The following is a 17595-nucleotide window of genomic DNA, read 5'->3' on the forward strand; positions in this document are numbered from 1 at the left end:
TTTCCTGGTCTGTAAAATGGGCCTGATATCACTCACCTGTTATTTCAAAGGGGAGAATCAGATGACACGATGGCAGACAAGGGGCTTGCCCACTCTACCAGCGGGTGGGGAGGGGGTGGTGACGTCAGCACAGGCCTGTGCACACAGTAGGTGATCACTAAATGCTTCCCAGCAGCAGCTGGCAGTGTGTGCTGGGGGCCCTGTCTCCCCTTTGCAGAGGCCAGAGGGGGCCACAGTCACTCATTGCCTGACTCTTCCCTCTTTGGTGTGAGGCCTGTGCTGCCCCCACAGGCTAGTTTTGAATGAGGGGGCACTGCCCCTGCCACCAGGGTAACCCCACCTTGCCTGTCACCTGGCAGCACCATGAGCCCCTAACTCGGGATCCCCAAAGCCCTCAAGGATCAGATGCCAGGCCAGGGCAGCTAGATTTGGGGAGGGGGTCTGTGGGCCCAACAGATCTAAGTTTTAACCCCAACTCTAACGCGCGCTGGCTGTGTGGCCTCAGGCTAGTCGTTTCACCTCTCGGAGCCTCTGGTTCCCCCTCTGTGAAATGGGGATAATAGAAGAGAGTTCACGGAGTCAAGGGGCCCCGATTGCCTGGCACGGAGGAGCATGTAACACCTGCTGCTGGGATTACTCTTATCTTCATGCCGACTCTGCGGGTCACAGGGCTTGGCGTGTTGTAATGCTGCTATAAACGGTGGATGCCCCACAAGACAGTAGGGCAGCTGCTGGGGCTCACTCTTTCATTCCGGCAACAGATATTTACTGAGCACCTACGACGTCCCAGGCACTGGGCTGGGGGCCGCGGACACGTCATTAGGGAAAAGAGACGGCGTCTTCCTTCCCCGGCTTACTTTAGGAGTGGGGTCATCTCAGCCAGCTGGTAGGGATGAGGTACTGCAAGGTCAGGTGGCAACACGGGCTATAAAGCAGGACAAAGGGATAGAGAGTGAGGGAGGGTTAGACAGGGGGCCCGGGTCCAGGTCCAGGATGGCCTCCCTGAGGAGGCGACGTTTGACAGAGACCACAAGCAGAAGAGGATGGTGGGAGCCGTGTGGCTATCCAGGGAAGAGCACTCCTGGTGGCGGAAACAGCAAGTGCAGAGGGCCTGGAGTGGGAGGGGCTGTGGCAGAGAACAGCTGGGAGGCCTCTGTGGTGGGAACAGAGGGCGAGTTGGGACGTGGTGGGAGGCGAGGTCAGAGGGCGCCGGGAGGCCAGGCATGCAGGGCCCTGCAAGCTGAGGCACAGCCTTTGGGCTTCACTCTGAGTGAGATGAGAGCCAGCCAGGGTTTGAGCTGAGACTTGGATCTTACAGGACCCTCTGGCTGCTGTGTGGAGACCAGGCCGAGGGGTCCAGCATGGAGCAGGGAGGCATGAGGGGGCTGCTGCTCAAGTCCAGGAGAGATGGTGGTGGCCGGGACCAGGCGGCAGAGGTGGAGGTGGCGAGGGCTGATTGGATTCTGGAGATGTTTTGAAGGTAGGGACAAGATTTCCTGATGGTTGGCTATGGGGAGAGAGAGAATGGGAAAGAGGGAAAGAGGAGGGAGGGGAGGAGGGAGAGAGAGGGAGAGACAAGTTGGTGTTAAAAGCCACTACGACGACGCTGGAAGAGGTCACCTGTGTTGGCAGAAAGGGGACTGAGCCAGTCCCTCATGGTCACTTTAGGGAACGATGTTTGGTGACTGGAAGTGTGTCTGGTGAACTGAAAATAAGGACATGGGTTTTAGTTCTAAACGTTAACATAAAGACATGAAAAAGAAGAAAACCCTTTCTGTCTTAAAGATTATTGGAAGGGGCCACAGAAATGAGCTGGGTAGTGAGAAAGCCCAGGTTCCATGCTCGCCCCCCGTGTCTGCTGTGTAGCTTTGCTCTGGCACCTACCCTCTCTGGGCCTCCAATTCCTTTTGGAAGATCTTGACTCTAGCTCTGATGGGTCATCATTCAGGCGTCTCCCATGGAGGTGCTGGGGCAACCGTGAGGCTCCAGGGGCCTGCAGTTGTGGAAGACGGCGAGGAGGTTGGGCAGGGTCGTGGTGAGCTCAGAGCTGGGGGTGGGGAGAAAGCTGGCCCCAGAGCTGCTGGCCTGGAGGGGTTTGCAGACAGGGCAGCCATGGCTGAGAAGGAGGGGGGACTTGTGCAGAGCACCCCCTCCCCCCATGGCAGGTCCTGCTGGGGTGACTGAGAAGGGGCAGCTCCTGCAGGAGGCACAGTGACCTCAGGCTGGGCCATTGTCCCAGCAAAGTGGTTGAGCCAGTGTCTGGGCTGGCTGGGCTGTATTTCCCGGTGTAGCTCCTTCAGGGCCCGGCGTGATAGAGGGGGTCCCTCTGCCTTCTCCCGGACACCATGGCCTTTCTCTGCTGCTGACATTTCCAGGGACATTTTTTGTTTCCACCAGAGAGGGCAGAAGCGTCTCCAGGAAGCACCTGGTCATGGAATTCAGCATGTGGCAGCCACCAGGGGCCTGAGAGCTCATCGTACAGCTGGGGAGACTGAGGCCTTTTGTGGGAGAGTGACTTGCCCTGGTCACAGGAGCTGGGGCTCAAACGTGAGTCCACCGCTTTGCCATTCAGAACTCTGTCCTCCCCACCCCACCCCTCCTGCCTTCCTCTTTTGTTTCCCCGCCCTTTGTCAAGGGCTAGTGGAGGAAAAGGAGCAAGCTCTTAAGGCAAGCTGACCTGGGTGCCAAATCCACTTCTGCCACTCACTTGCTGTGTGACCTTGGGTGAGCTGCTCAACCTCTCTGAGTCTCAGTCTGTCAGCCGAATGGATGCAATGATGACAACCTGTCAGGGCTATGGGGAGGAGCAAACTAGACACTGTTTGTAGAAGTGGACCAATAGGAGGCCCTTGACGGGTGCCAGTCTCATGCCCTGGGCTGATGGACATCTGGGTTATCCAATGGGAGGAGGAGATGCCCAGAGCTTAAGTGATGATAATACTGAGAGCATTCCCACATGATATTTTGCACAAAGAAATCACACAAAGCACACACGGAATTTCTTTACCTCAGAAGGTCTGGAGAAAAGGCCAGAATACCAACGCCTGGGAGCCTCTGCCCCATTCACTGCCACCTCCTCCGTGCCCAGCCTGGCCCTGGGTGCTGGGACCTTGAGGTGCAGCCACCACTGTCCTGGTGAGTGGACGCTGGCCCCAGGCAGGGGGGTAGCCAGCCTCTGCAGGTGACATCTCTCCCCAGTGTGAGTGGCGGCTCCCTGGGCTGTGGTGGCCCTGGTGTCGGGCAGGCTGCCGGGGTCCAGGAGTGTGTGGTGGAGCTTGGAGTGGCTGCTCTGCCCCGCACCGCTGTATCCCCATCTTCCCAGCTACGCCTGTCGAGAGTGTAGACCATGCCCACTGCCTCCATCTACTCCTTAACCTATTGCCCTGCTTTTTGTTCCCATGCTGCCCCCAGCTCCCCGGCTCCCTCCTCCCCCTCCCCACTGAGCTTCTCCCACGTGTTGATTACGCCCCTCGGCTCCATTGGTTCCTCACCCGCCCTCCAGGGTCATCGTTCTCACCAAGGCCACCAGGACGCCCTGCGATTCACCTGGTGACCACCTCTCCGTCCTCACCTCCCCCCCCCGGCTCTGGGCAGCGGCACAGGCCCCTGACCACCCCCTGCACGGTCGGGGCGGTGGGCCTCTGACAGCCCGGTGTCTCCCCGGCTGCTCCCTCTCACACCTTTGCCAGCTTCTCATCCTCCACCTGTCTCCTGAGTGTTTCTGTTTCTCAGGACTCTGTCCCTGCCCCCTTCTGTTCTCAGGCCACACCCTCTCCAGGGGACTCATTAACTGCCCCCACTTCAGTGACCTCTGGACACCCACAATCCCCAGACCCCCAGCTCCACCCGGGCCTTTCCCCGGAGCTCCCCTGGACGGCACCCCCATGTCCCGAAGCACCTCCTGCCCAGCATGTCCCCAGTGACCTCCACACGTGCCCTCAGGGCTGCTCCCGCCCCTCTGTCCCTGACTAGGGAGTGGCACCATTGTCCTCTGCGTGAACCCTGGTGGCTATGCCCAGCATTCCCTTTGCCTCTCATCAGCCTTTTAAAAAAAACAGCTTTATTGAGGTATGGTTTACAGACCATAAATTTCACTTATTTTAAGTATTCGTTTTGATGAGTTTTAATAAATTTATACCGTGTGCAGCCATCACGACAATCCACAAGTTTGCTTGTGCACATTTGCAGTCAATCCCCGCTCCCATCCCCGATTCCAGGCAACCACTTATCTGCTTTCTGTCTCTATTGTGTTGCCTTTTCTAGAAAGTTCGTATAAAGGGGAACATATAATATGTAGTTTTTGTATCTGGCTTCTTCCACTCAGCATATTGTTTTTGATGTTCATCTATGTGTTACACTTATCAGTTCTTCCATTCCTTTTTAGTGCTGAGTAGTATTCCATTTTATGAATATAAGACATTTTGTTTATCAGTTCGCTAGTTCATGGGCATTTGGATTTTTGGCTCTTATGAATAATGCTGCTGTGAACATTCACATACAAGTCTTTATGGGGACATATGCTTTTGTTTTTCTTGCATTCCTCCCTTTTTCCCACCAGACCCTGATTTTCACTGGGGAGCCATGTGGTTACAGGGAAACTGACTGTACCTCCCCAACTCAGGGATAAAGCATGTGACCCACACTAAGCCAATCAGTGTGTTCCATCCGCCAGGCACAATGATTGGTTCCTAGATGAGCATGTGACATAAGCCAGTCCAATCACAGTGACTTTTATGACTTGAACTGGAAGAGTAGTCTTTCCTCATGCCCTTGATGGTGTGACTTGTCTGGAACAGCTGCAGCCATTTTGTGTGCATGAGAGAAGCCAGCCTTGGGATGGAGCTGCCCCATGGAGAAGGACTGGGTTGAGAAAACATCAGTGAAACAGAGTTGAAACCCTGATTGAATGGTGCCTGAAGTCCACAAAATTTTGGATTTTTTCAATTATGTGGGGTTAATCAATTCACTTTATTGTTAAAGCCAGCGTGAGATGGCTTTTGTTATCGTTGTTATTGTTGTTTATGGCTGAGGGGTCAGCAAACTATGGCCATAGCCAGCCTGTTTTTGTAAAAAATATTTTCTTGGAACACAGCCAGACCCTTTTATTTATGTATTGTCTGTGGCTGCTTTGGAGCACTGAATGGCCCACAGGCCTAAAATACTTACCATTGGCCCTTTAAGAAAAAGTTTGCCAACCCCTCTTATAGCCAAAAGATTAGTATTCAATGTGTCCCTCAGTCACTCAGGACAGAAACCTGGAAGTCATCCCTGACTCCTCCCTCTGCCTCATCCTCCCCGTCTGATCAGCCTCAAGTCTGACTGACTTTTACGGTCTAAATTTCTCCTGAATCTGCCTGCTGTCCCCCAGCCCCAGTGCCCCTGCCCCGGGTAGACCACTGTCAGCTCTCGCCTGGATCACGCCGCCAGCTCTGGGCTGCCCCACAGAGCTGCTGGGTGATCCTTCTCATCCCCAAACCTGACTAAGCCCTTTGGCTCCCGACTGCTCCCAGGGAAAAGGCCACACTCCCTGGACTGGCATTTCGGGAGCCCCCTGATCGAGCCCCCACCTGTGTTTCCAGCCCTGTCTCCCCTCCTCTCCTTCTCTTCTTCCCCAGAGCACACAGACCAGCTCTCCACCCGTGCAGAATTCCTCCAAGTTCCCCAGACATGGCATGCTTTGTCCCTCTTCCTTCTGCCTCTGACACCTTTCCCGACTTTGTGCATCTAGGGATCTCCTGTGCATCCTCCAAGGCCTGGCCAGAGGCTCACCTCCTTTTTGATATTTCTCTAATTCCCCCCCGGGGTGGGCGGGGCTTGTATCTGTATACGTGTTTGCCACCCCCACTGACTCATTCACCTCCTTGCCTTCTGCTGGGGGCCGTGCGCAGAGTAGGGGTTCAAGACATGTTTGTGGGGCACAGTGTTCCCTGCCTTCTCGAAAGCCACCGTGAGGAATCGGAGGGGCTCCAGACCAGACAGAGTTTGAAGGAGGGACCCTCTGGGCTCAGAGTTAACGAGGAGGCTAGAGGACTGCAGCTGCCTGGGTGCCCAGGCAGGACGCCTTCAGGAAGTGCAGGGAAACGCCTCCCAAGAAGGAGGGGATGAACCAAACTCGGAGAAGGACTCAGAGGAAGGAAACGTGGGCAGGTGAGAGCAGGCCACTGCGGCCCTGAGAGCACGGAACGGAAACGAAGGGATTATGGGGAAATGTCATTAAATGAAGATCTTCCACGGCCTCCAATGAGAGGAGGCCAGATGGCCAGTGAGGGGGCCGTTGGGTCCCGTCGGAGCTACTGGAAAGTTTAGGAATTTACAAGACTGGCCCTTTGGAGTACTTTAGAAACATCTGATTTCCAAGTACTCGACTGAAAACAATCTGGGCACCAGCCGGCTGGATCCTGGGTGAACCTTCCCGAGAAGCAGCTGTGGAGGATCAGGGGAGCGCTGGCCTGGGGGTCGGAGCCAGCTCTGCCCTCACACACCATGGGGGTCTTGGCTTCCACATTCAAGGGCTTAGAGCTGTGGCCACACTCCATGCTCGTTCCAGAAATGGGTGCTGATGTGAATCCAGAGCACAGAAAATGAGAAACCAGGCCAAGCCCCAACTCCCTCACAGGCCTACAGTGAGGCGCAAATGAGAGGATGGATGTCAACGTGGCTTGCAAACTGTGAAGTGCAGTCACACCATGTCAATGTCCCCTCCTCCATGCACCCCTCCCAGACTCCCCTGGCTGAGTCAGTCCTCAGGCTTCCCCAGACCCTGTACAAACGTTGTTCTTGCACCCATCCGCTCTGTCACGGACTCTAATGTAGGACATGTCCTCCCACCAGACTGAGCTCCTTGGGTGCGGGGACAAGCGTCAGTCTTCTACATCTGGCTCGGTGCCAGGCCCAGAGCATGAGTTTGTCAACTAGGTTCTTGACTGACCTTGAGTTGTAAAGAAGCGATTAACTTGAGGGTGCTGGGTGGCCTCAGTTTATAGAAGCAGGGACCAGGTGGTACCTGGTAGAAATCTTTCTAACGAAATGACAAAATGTTTGTGAGTTGTGGCCCAAGGAGTGTGAGCATCTGGAAAAGCAGTCTCGGGGTTGAGAATGCCAAAAGCTGTCTGGTCTTGTGCTAACAGGGCAGCCACGAGGCACGTGTGGCTATTTAAATTTAACTAAGTTAAAAATGCACTTCTCTAGTTGCACTCATCATATTTCGCGTGCTCATTAGCCGTGGCTCGTGGCTACTATGGGACAGTGCAGATCAGAGCATGTCCATCACTGCAGCAAGTTCTATTGGACAGAGCTTGAAAATTCATGTCCGTGTATCATCTTGGGCCCTGACAACTTGGCGGGGGCTTCTGAAATTTAGGAGAGAGAGCAGGGCCCTGGAGTCTGACCAGCCAGAGTTCAGATCTCTGCTCAGCCGTTTACTTGCTGTGCAGCCTGAGGCACAGGGATGTCCATCCCCTCCCTGAGGCTCAGTGTCCTTGTCCGCAGAGTAGGCAACCGTGCACCTGTGCAGAGCAGTGAGGGTCAGAGGAGAAGGCTGGGTAAAGGGCTTCTCAGTGTTCTATGCACAAGCTGCTGTTATTAACAGAGCAGTGTCCTAGAGCCGTGAGAGAATGAACGGGCTGCACGTGTCAGAAAGCTCATGGAGCTGGGAGCTCAGCTGGCTGTGCTCCTCAGAACTAGGGGAAAGGTATGCCGGAGCTCATCCGGGCACTGGGGGCTGCTCTGGGGCAGTGGCAGGTGGGCATGACTGGTTGGGGGCAGATGGCAGGTGAGGGCGAGGCTGGAGCTGGTGGGGCCGGGCCTGGGAGGTCCTGGGCAGGGGCACTGAAGCTCCCTCCAGAGCCCCTAGTGTGGAGGAGGGGGAGGCTTTGCAGCCGGGTTAGCAGGCACTTCCTCTCTGTAAAACTCTGCTGTCCGCTAGCTGACCACAGGGTGTTCATTAATGATAATATGAGCAATAGTAGCTGCTCTGTTTACTATAAACCAGGCACTGTGCTAAGAAACATGATATGTGTATGCATTAGCTCATTTAGTCCTCACACAGCCCTTTGTAATAGAGATATTATTATTCCCATTTTACAGACAGGGAACACTGAGGTTGTCTGTTCAAGGTCACGCAGCCATGAAGTGGTGGAGCTGGGGTCTGACCCCAGCTGGATAGCTCCAGAGTCCATTCTTTGGATCAAGTCCAAACTCCTTACTGGTCCTGGTGACCCCTGTGGAGCCGGCCTTGTCGCCCTTCCACCTTCTCTTCTGTTGCTCCCTACCTGTCTGGTCAAGTTCCTCAGACACCCCAGGTGTCTCCTTCCTATGTCTATGCCCTTATTTATCCCTTGACCTAGATGCCCTTGCCATTACCCTCCACCCTTCACAGGTTCCTCTTCATCCTTCAAGACCCAGTTCTGGCATGAGCATCTTGAGGCCAAGGACTGGGTCTAAGTCATTTTGGTGCCATAATGTCCAGCCCGTGGCTTGGAGCATTGGAGGCCTCGGTAAATTATGGTGGTAGATTGGTGGGTGGATGAGTGAGTAGATGGAGGGATGGTGAGTCAAGGGGCAAGTAAATAGTTGGTGGATGATTGGGAAACTATATAAGTAGATGGTGGTGTGGGTCATCTGGATGGGTATATGGATGGATGGGGGGCTTGTGCCCAAATGTCCTGAAGAGGGTGGGGCCTGAACTGAGCACAGGGCAGTGGGCATGAAGAGAAGCCATGGTCTGAGAGACATTTGGGGGCAGAATCAGCAGGCCTTGGGGAGGGCTGAGGGGCTGGGAGGGGTCCAGAGTGATGCCCGTTTCTAGCTTGGGGACGTGGAAGGATCACGGTGTTATGAGGGAAGAACAGGTTTGGGGGGAAAGGTGATGGGGTCCATTTTGGACATGGAGGCCGAGGGACCTATGGAGGGAAAGTCTGGGAGGCAGCTGGGGAGCTGAGCCTCGGTTGGGTTCATGGGCGAGGCCGGGCTGTACCCAGGAACTTGGGAAGCCAGTGTGGACTCGGGACAGAGGGCTGGAGGATGAGCCACCAAAGGAGGCAGAGCTGTCACGTCCCTGAGGCAGAAGAGCCAGGAGGGCCACAGCCCAAGGGGGGAGGGCACTGCCACGTCGGGGACATCTGTAAATCATTGCTGGTTGTGTGTTTGGGGCAGCCAATGCTGCGGGGGTGTAGGCGGGCTGGAAGCGGGCTGTGAAGGATGGCAAGGTTTTGACCAGCCTTGGGAGCAGTTCCTCTGAGCAGGGAAACCACACAGGCAAAGGCAGGGAGTAGGAAATGAGCGAGTAATGTCCGCGTGCTCTGTGGGCCCCGGAGCCTGCAGCAGTCAGCTGGAGAACAGGAGGGGCGACATCTTTTCCCTGTCCCAGCCAGCACCCTGTGGCCACAGCTATCAGTGGCTGGGGCGACTCTGGAATAGCTGGGAGCTGTGTTACTTTGGACAAGTCACCTCCCCTCTCTGGGCCTCCATTGCCTCATCTGAAAACTGGAGGCAGTGCCACCTGCCTGGCTTGCTGAGAGGAGTAGACAAGATGTGGGGGTATGAAAAGCCCCCAGTGTAGGAGGGAGTTCCAGAAATGCTATTTTCTAAAACGATTTTTCCATTTCAACTCCACAAATATTTATTGAACTAAAAGGTTCTGTGTAAATCCATTTTGTAAATTGAATTTTTTTACAACAAATACCATTTTACCCGGGCCTGGGGTGGTGAGGTTGGGGAGGCCTTTCATTCTTGGAGGAGCCTTGACTCGAATTCTTTTGAAAAGCCCCGATTGGTTTGTCTTTTGAGTCAACGAGCATTTTGACTCTTCAGGCTCGCAGAGCGAGGCTCTCATTTGTTCTGTGTGTGTTTTGAAAAGATCCTCCTGGCTGTTACACAAAAGATGGATCCGGGGAGGCCACAGGGCACCCAGGGATGAGGCTGGGCTAGTGGTCTAAACGGGAAATCGAGAAATTGCCCGGACAGGGGGGTGACTCTGGGAATAAAGAGAAGGGGATTTGAGAGGTGTTTAGGAGGTTTACAAAAAATAGGACATGGTCTTGGGTTTTACGCGTGATGGCAAGGGAGAGGAGGAAGGGGCATGGGAGCTTCCTGGCTTCTTGGTTACCAGAGGGTGAGCTGGTTCCGGGTACCAGGTTAGATAATGCTGTCAGAGGCCAGGGTCCCTGGGGAAGGTCACAAACTGTGCCCTGGACGCGTGGAGTGTGAGGCGTCCACAAGGCAGAGCTGCCAGCAAGGATTTGGTGATGGGGACCCAGAGTTCCGAGGGGCGGGCTGGTCTGGAGAGAGAAATGTCAGTGACAGGGAAGGAGGGGAAAGCCAGAGCTTGTGACAAGTAGTCAGTACTCTTTGGCACTGAAAATATTTGTTGAGGAGAGTATTCTCTGAGCACCTCCATGTGCCAGGTGCGGTGCTGGGCACTGGGGATCTGGCAATAAACCGAATGGACAAAACTCTCTGCCTCATGGGGCCGTGGGAGGGACAGGCAATAATCGGGGTAAGTTACTCATTTGCATATGCTGTTGTGACATGTGCCAGGGACAACAGTGCAGCAGGGAGGGAGAGGCACTGGGAGCGCACGGTGCAGTGCAGGGCTGTGATGCTAGCAGCAGACCTGGAGCTTGTGCTCACTGAATTCATTTAAGCCTCACAAAAACCTGCTCAGGAAGGTGCAGTAGTTACTCCCATTTTAGCAATGAGCAACTAAGTCACAGAGAAGTTAAGAAACTTGCCCAAAAAAATGCAAATCAAAACTACACTAAGATATCACCTTACACCCGTTAGAATGACAAAAATATCTAAAACTAATAGCAACAAATGTTGGAGAGGTTGCGGAGAAAAAGGAACCCTCATACACTGCTGGTGGGAATGCAAACTGGTGCAGCCACTATGGAAAACAGTATGGAGATTCCTCAAAAAACTAAAAATAGAACTACCATACGATCCAGCCATCCCACTACTGGGTATTTATCCAAAGAGCCTGAAGTCAGCAATCCCAAAAGTCCTGTGCACCCCAATGTTTATTGCAGCACTGTTTACAATAGCCAAGACGTGGAAGCAACCTAAATGCCCATCAACAGACGAATGGATAAAGAAGATGTGGTACATATATACAATGGAATACTACTCAGCTGCAAAACAGAACAAAATCATTCCATTTGCAATAACATGGATGGACCTTGAGAGAATTATGTTAAGTGAAATAAGCCAGCAAGAGAAAGGTAATCTGTGTATGACTCCACTCATATGAGGAATTTAAAACTATGGACCAAGAACAGTTTAGTGGATACCAGGGGAAAGGTGGGGTGGGGGGTGGGCACAAAGGGTGAAGTGGTGCACCTACAACATGACTGACAAACATTAATGTACAATTGAAATTTCACAAGATTGTAACCTATCAATAACTCAATAAAAAAAAAATGTGAAAAAAAAAAAAAAAGAAACTTGCCCAAAGTCACTTAGCTGTGTAACTGGCAGAGCCTGGATTTTTAACTTGAGCCCATGCTCTTCAGTTAAGAGTCTGAATTAACCACGATGCTGAACTGCCTCTCATTGCCAAGGTCGGGTCTCAGCAAAGATCTGTAGGAGGTGAGGCTGAAGGACGTGAGGGGCTAAGGCTCATGGACATCTGGGCAACCAGTGTAACAGGCAGAGGAAGAGCAAGTGCAAAGGCCCTGAGGCAGGAGCGTGCCTGGTATATTTAGAGAATAGCATGGAGGCCAGTGTAGCTGGGGCAGAGGAAATGAGAGGAGAGTAGAGGGGAGAACTAGAAGTGGTAGAGGGGCCCCTGTACAGAGTGGTACAGAGTGGCATCTGTAGGGCTGCCAGCTTTCACCTGAGGTAAAGTGAGGCCAAGGAGGGTTTAGAGCACAGGAGGGGCAGGGTCTGACTTGTGTTTTGTCCTGATTCCTCTGGCTTCTGTGTCCAGAGCAAGGGCAGAAGCAGGAGACAAGAGAGGACACAAATAATCCAGACAAGGGGTGATGATGGCTCAGTCCAGTGGTGGAGGTAGTGCAGGGGGAGCATCAGCTTCTTGCTCTCTGTGAAGGCGGATCCTGTAGGAGCTGCTGTTGGCTTGGATGTGGAGAGCGAGGGAGAGAGGTCTCAGGGACGACTCCAGGGCTCGGGCCCGAGTGGCTGCAAGGTGGGGTTTCCATCCACTGAGATGGGGCTGCTGTGGGAGGAGCCACTTCATAAGGTACTTTCCACGTCTGTTGTCTCTTTTAACTTCCTGGCTGCTCTTTGAGCTAGGCACTCAGACTTTTGGAGGTTATGTGACTTGCCCAGGATCCTTCTGCCGCAATGCTGGAGCCAGGACCAGTAGCCAAGTTTGCATCAGAGGATTTGGAATTTTGATTCATTCATTCAATCAGCAAACACTTCTGGAGCACCTGCTATGCGCCAGGCACTGTGCTAAGTATTGAAAATAATGACCAGTGACAATGGCCCTGCCCTCATGGAGCTCCCAGTCTGATGGAGGAGGCAGTGTCAACTGATGATCAATGAAATGATTTCCTCACATCAGCCTAAGTGGTAGAGGGAAAAACAAAAGGACTCCTAGGAGCCAGTAACCAGGACCTGACCTAGCTGGGAGGTCAGGGAGGGCTTCCTGGAGGAGATGAATGTGAAGTGCAAAAGCCCCTGGGATACACTGTCTGTGGGAGCATGGGGGGCTTCTTGGGAAAATACTCCCTGGTTTCCCGGCCATCGCGGAAGAACCCTGAGGGGACTGCTGGCTCCCAGAAGATAGCTGCCCATTTGGAAGTGCAGAATCTTTTTTTTCAGTGTGGGACCGTTGTAACAGTTTTATTGAGACAGAATTCACATCCCATACAATTCACTTATTTAAAGTACAATTCAGTAATTTTTGGTATATTCGCAAATTTGTGCATCCATCACTACGGTCCATTTTAGAACGTTTTTATCATCCCAAAAAGAAACCATGAACCCCTTAGCTGTCATCCTGTCCCCATCCCCCTAATTGCAACCACTTATCTACTTTCTGTTCTCCAGAGTTACCTCTTCTGGACATTTCATCTAAGTGAAGTCATACACGCTGTGGTCTTTTGTGACTGGCTTCTTTCACTTAACATGATGTTCTCAGGGTTCATCCAGGTTGGAAATCCCAGAGTCTTAAACACCATCGGAGCTGGCAGGGCCCTGAGAGAGTGTCTTTGTGCTTCTCCCACCTGTTGTAAAGGGGGAACTTGGGGAGGAGATTTGCTCTGCCCCTTGACAAGGAAGTAGGGGGCTCCAAGGCAGGTCCCGGGGCCCCCACGTCAGGGCCCCTGCCCCACCACCCTGCACAAGGCACCTCCTTCTGCTGTCACCTCTTTTCCTTCGGCTTTGGGCTCCAGCTGATTTTGGCTCAGAGTGACCATGCGGTCGGGAACGCACCCTCCCAGGCGCTGGGTTTTCACGCACGGGCAGTTTTTACACACCATGGTGCATCTTGAAATCTTCTATGCATTTTTAAAAATTTGTGTCCACTAATTCAGAATATTTTGGAGTTTAGTATTTTCTTTTCTTGCTACTTAAACACATTTTGTCCGGACGGTTGTGCCTGTTTTGCTCGGTTGGTGACCTTCCCGCTGGGGGACATAGGGTGGCATCAGGGCTAAGTGCCGGGTCTCAGAATCCAGTGCCCTGCCTCTTCGGGTTCGAGGCCCTGCCTCCTCCCCGGTGTGTGCCCGTGGGTAGTTACTGAGGCTCTCTGAGCCTCAGTTTCTCCCTTTGAAAAACAGCAATTTATCTTAGGGCTGTGGCGAGGGGGAAATGAGGTCACGCCTGTTAGCGGCTTGGCGCAGGGTAGGTGTGGATCCCGGGAGGTCAGAGGTTGTGAGGGCTTTCCAGGGCCCTGGGGTGAACAGGAGAGAAAGGGGATCCTCCCACCTTTGGCTGCCCCCGTCTCCTTATTCCTACTGTGAATTGACACCTGTTCCTCCCCTCCCAGGGCTGAGAGGTGGAAACGCTGAGTTCAGATCCCAGCCCAGTCACTTTGATTCTGGGCCCCCACGTCAGCTTGGTTTCCTCTGTGTCTTAGTTTCTCCACCTGTAGAATGAGAAGGCGGAGGGCGGGGTTTCCACTGAGGCCTCCAAGGCAGCCAAGAGGCTCCTGGGAGGGGGTTTGGGAAGGAGGGGCTTTTTCTTCTCCCAGGAGGGCCTGGTTCCTGCTGATGTAAAGATTCAAGCAGGAGCAGTGGCTCCTGTTGAGGAGAGGTGGGTGGAGAGGGACACCTGGCTTCCTAGCCTCTCACACAGGACGCGTTAGGCGGGAAGTGAGGGGAGTGGTGATGCAGTGGAGGGCATCACCCTGCGTGCCCGGCCAGGCAGAGCCTCTTTGTCAGGCACACCTCTGTGCCGGGCATTCTGCCTGCACCATCTTCTTAACTCACAGGAGCCCTCAGAGAAGGCACTCTTATTCTCATTTGACAAGTGGGGAAACTGAGGCTCAGAATGGGGCAGCTGCCTGCCCAGTGTTGCTTAGTGAGTGACGGGCTGAGCTGGGATTCAAACTAGGACTCCGTGGTTGCAGCCCCTTTCCCGACTGCCCCCGTGCAGGGAAAAGGAGGGAGAAGCAAGGGAGGATCGGAGCCTTTGGAACTCCAGCTTCCCGCTGCTGTGGGGATTCTGTGGGTGGTGGGAAAGGCATTGTAAATATGCATGACATGCAAATACGCCTCTGAAAAACAACGTGGGGCCGCCTGAGCTGGGATGCCCGAGTGCTTTGGAAGATGTAGTGTTGTACAAACGCTTGGGTTTCTACGACGATTGTCACACGAGGTCCCCCTCCCCAGCATCCCCAGGGCCAGTCCAGGGTCTCAGGGTGGAGGGATTATCCTGGGCGCCTCCTAATTGATGTTCTTCCCCATTCCTGCAGGCACCAGTGCCTCCCCTCTGCCAGGTGCCTGGTAACTCGTGTGTGACCAGAACCGTGTCCCTCTGGGCGCTGGAAGGCCCCTGTCCGACTCTGCTTCCCACCAGCACCCCTGATCGAGTGCCCGGAGGGATGTGTGTGCCAGCCCTCGGTCCAGCGCCCGCTCCTGAGGTGACACCTGCCGGTTCCCGACTGGTTCCTGTTTTCCCTCTGCGCGTGGCTCCCTGGTTGGTAAGTCACTGCGTCCGCAGGCCTGGGCACATGGAATCGGGGCCACTCACCAGCCCACCCATGCTTGGCACAGTTGGGAAATGCCCAGCTTTCCCATCCAGTGGCGCCCACATGCTGGCAAAGGGACCTCAATGAGAGCTTTTATATGTCTGGGCTCAATTTATAGTTTAACTGCTTGTCTTATCCAGTCCTCCCAACAACTCAGGAGGTGGGCACAGTGATTACACCCGTTTTCCAGAGGAAAGTAGCCTCAGAGAGGGAAAACCGCTTGCCTGAGGACGCACAGCAAGCCCAGCTCTGTCCAACTCAAAGGCCAGCTCTTGCCATACCCAAGGGGCTGGGCAGTTGGTGACATGGGCTCAGGAAGGGAAGGGGAGCAGTGAGCTGTGCTGGAAGCCGTGGAACTTCCAGGGCCCCTGGAGGCTGAAATGAGACCATCAGCGTTCCTGAATCTTCAGGAGCCCCGTCATTTCTGCCCCTCCAGTCTGTTCCACCCACGCTCCTCCAGTCCCCATCTTAACCCCAACGCGGGAGGAGGTGCAGGGCCCAGCCAGCATCCCTGACTGCCCATCTGAGGATACCACAACCCGCAGCCACCCACGCCACCCACTCCTGGTTCCATCATCCTTCCCACAACAGTGGTCCCAAAAGCGTCCCCCTATGGGTTCCAGCCACAGTGCCCAACACTCATCACATTCCTGCATCTCCTCCTCCCGCCATCTCCCACAGCTGTGCAGGCATGACTAGTCTAGTTCACAGATGAGGAAACTGAGGCCCAAAAGAGCTCAAGGGGCTTGCCTAGGGTCACTCAGCACTAACGGGACTGTTGGTTTACCTTCTGCCTCCTCATCTGGCCTCGGCTCCCCAAGGCTGAGAAATAGCTGCGTAATTCCCCACTGGACAGCAGGCAGCTGGCACTGTGCCTGGCGTGTAGTGGGTACACAGTAAATGGTTGTGGAGGAAAGGAAAGAGAGAGAGAAGGGAAGGCTCTCTCACCTCCCTCCACCAGCAGGACCCAAAAGCCCCTGGCCTTTTGGCCAGCTGCTGGTCCCTGCTGACCTCAGAGAGCATGAGGTCAGCTCAGGCCTTCAGCAAGGCAGCCAGCCGCTCTCATCTTGATTCTCTCATCTGCCGACAGCTGCCCAGCCTCCCTAATGGGATGGTTATGAGAAGAGAAAAGACTCGTAAATATGTATAATATGCAAATATCATAGGATAATAAAAAACCCGTGACGTTCGCTGTAGATAATGTATATAAAAGTGCTTCTTCAAGAACAAGGAGCTGCGCGCTCGTGCGGTGCCAGCCTTATTATCAATAACCATGAAAAGGCCCCTATTAATTAGCTGCCCCCCAACCCAGCTCCCTGGTCTGGCCCCGGCCTGTTGTAGCGACTGCAGACAGCTGTTACATTTGGCTGAGGAGCTGTCACAGGAAAAGAAGTGATAAGGACATCTTGTCTGAGAGCGTCTGTGGGGTTTAATCATTCACCGACACTCCTGGTCATGCCCCGTGCCCCACACATCCTCCCCAGGGACTAACTATGTAACAGGAGCAACCTGACTGGCGGCAAGCGTTTCCTGAGCAATTGCTATGTGCCTGGCGTTGCGCTCAGTGCTTCATTTTCTTCATCATCTCAGTTAAACCGCTGACCACCCTGTGGGAGGTTGATGGCGAAACTGAGGCCTGGACCGCATGGACCTGGGGCAGAGGGCTCATCTGTCAGCATTCTAGTTCTTGCTGAAAGTTATTGCCATTCAGCGCCCACCTTGACCCCCAGGCCAGGCGTGGCCAGAGGGGCAGGATTGTGGTCGCTGAGAACACAGTGTAGCTGGCAGCGCCTGGCATGTGTGGCCCAGTGACGGGGAACGGGATTCCTTGGCACGAGCTGGGAGAGCAGCCGTCAGCACTGTGTGGAAAGATGGAGGCCCGGGCAGCAGCGAGGGAGGTGTTACTGCTGCTATTTTGCTAACAAGCTGGTTATTTAAAGAACAGCCGAAGCCAGAGTCGGGGAGTCGGATGAGAAGTCTGCACGCCCGGGGCACAGGCAGCCGGGGTCCAGGAGCCTGACTGGGGGAGCGGGGCAGAGCAGCCACACGTTCTTTTTTTAAATTTGCTTGTTATTATTAATAATAGTAACAGCACCATAAACGTCTGGAAAAGGATTCCGTTTGTGAAGAAAAGAGAGTGTAAGGATTGGGAGGGGCGGGAGGGGCTTCTGAGGGGTAAGTAATCTATTCGTTGACTCTGGTGGTTGTGACTTAACTTTTTGTCTTGTGATAATTTATTTCAGTAAACATTTTTGTTTTTTCGTTTTTTCCTATGAGTTATATTTCACAGTAAAAAGGCTAAAAAGCAGTTATAACAGTAATAGTTAACATTTATTGAGCACTTACTAAATGCCAGGCTCTTTGCTAAGCATTTTACTGTGTCTCATCGAGTCTGCACAGATTCTGTCGTTCTGCCCATTTTACAGAGGAGGAAGGTGAGG

The 17595-nt window shown here is 53.7% G+C and overlaps 1 protein-coding gene across 1 annotated transcript in view; it reads left to right on the forward strand.

Moving 5' to 3' along the window:
* Window positions 1–14885: 14885 nt before the first annotated feature.
* DLGAP4 (DLG associated protein 4) overlaps window positions 14886–17595 on the forward strand; it is a 141322-nt gene continuing 138612 nt past the window's right edge. Inside the window, exon 1 of the mRNA XM_046679211.1 lies at window positions 14886–15106. The gene's annotated coding sequence lies outside the window, so the exon portion shown is untranslated. The remainder of the gene's footprint in view (window positions 15107–17595) is intronic.

This window comes from Equus quagga, chromosome 12, assembly GCF_021613505.1.
Source record: "Equus quagga isolate Etosha38 chromosome 12, UCLA_HA_Equagga_1.0, whole genome shotgun sequence".
Lineage (NCBI taxonomy): Eukaryota > Metazoa > Chordata > Mammalia > Perissodactyla > Equidae > Equus > Equus quagga.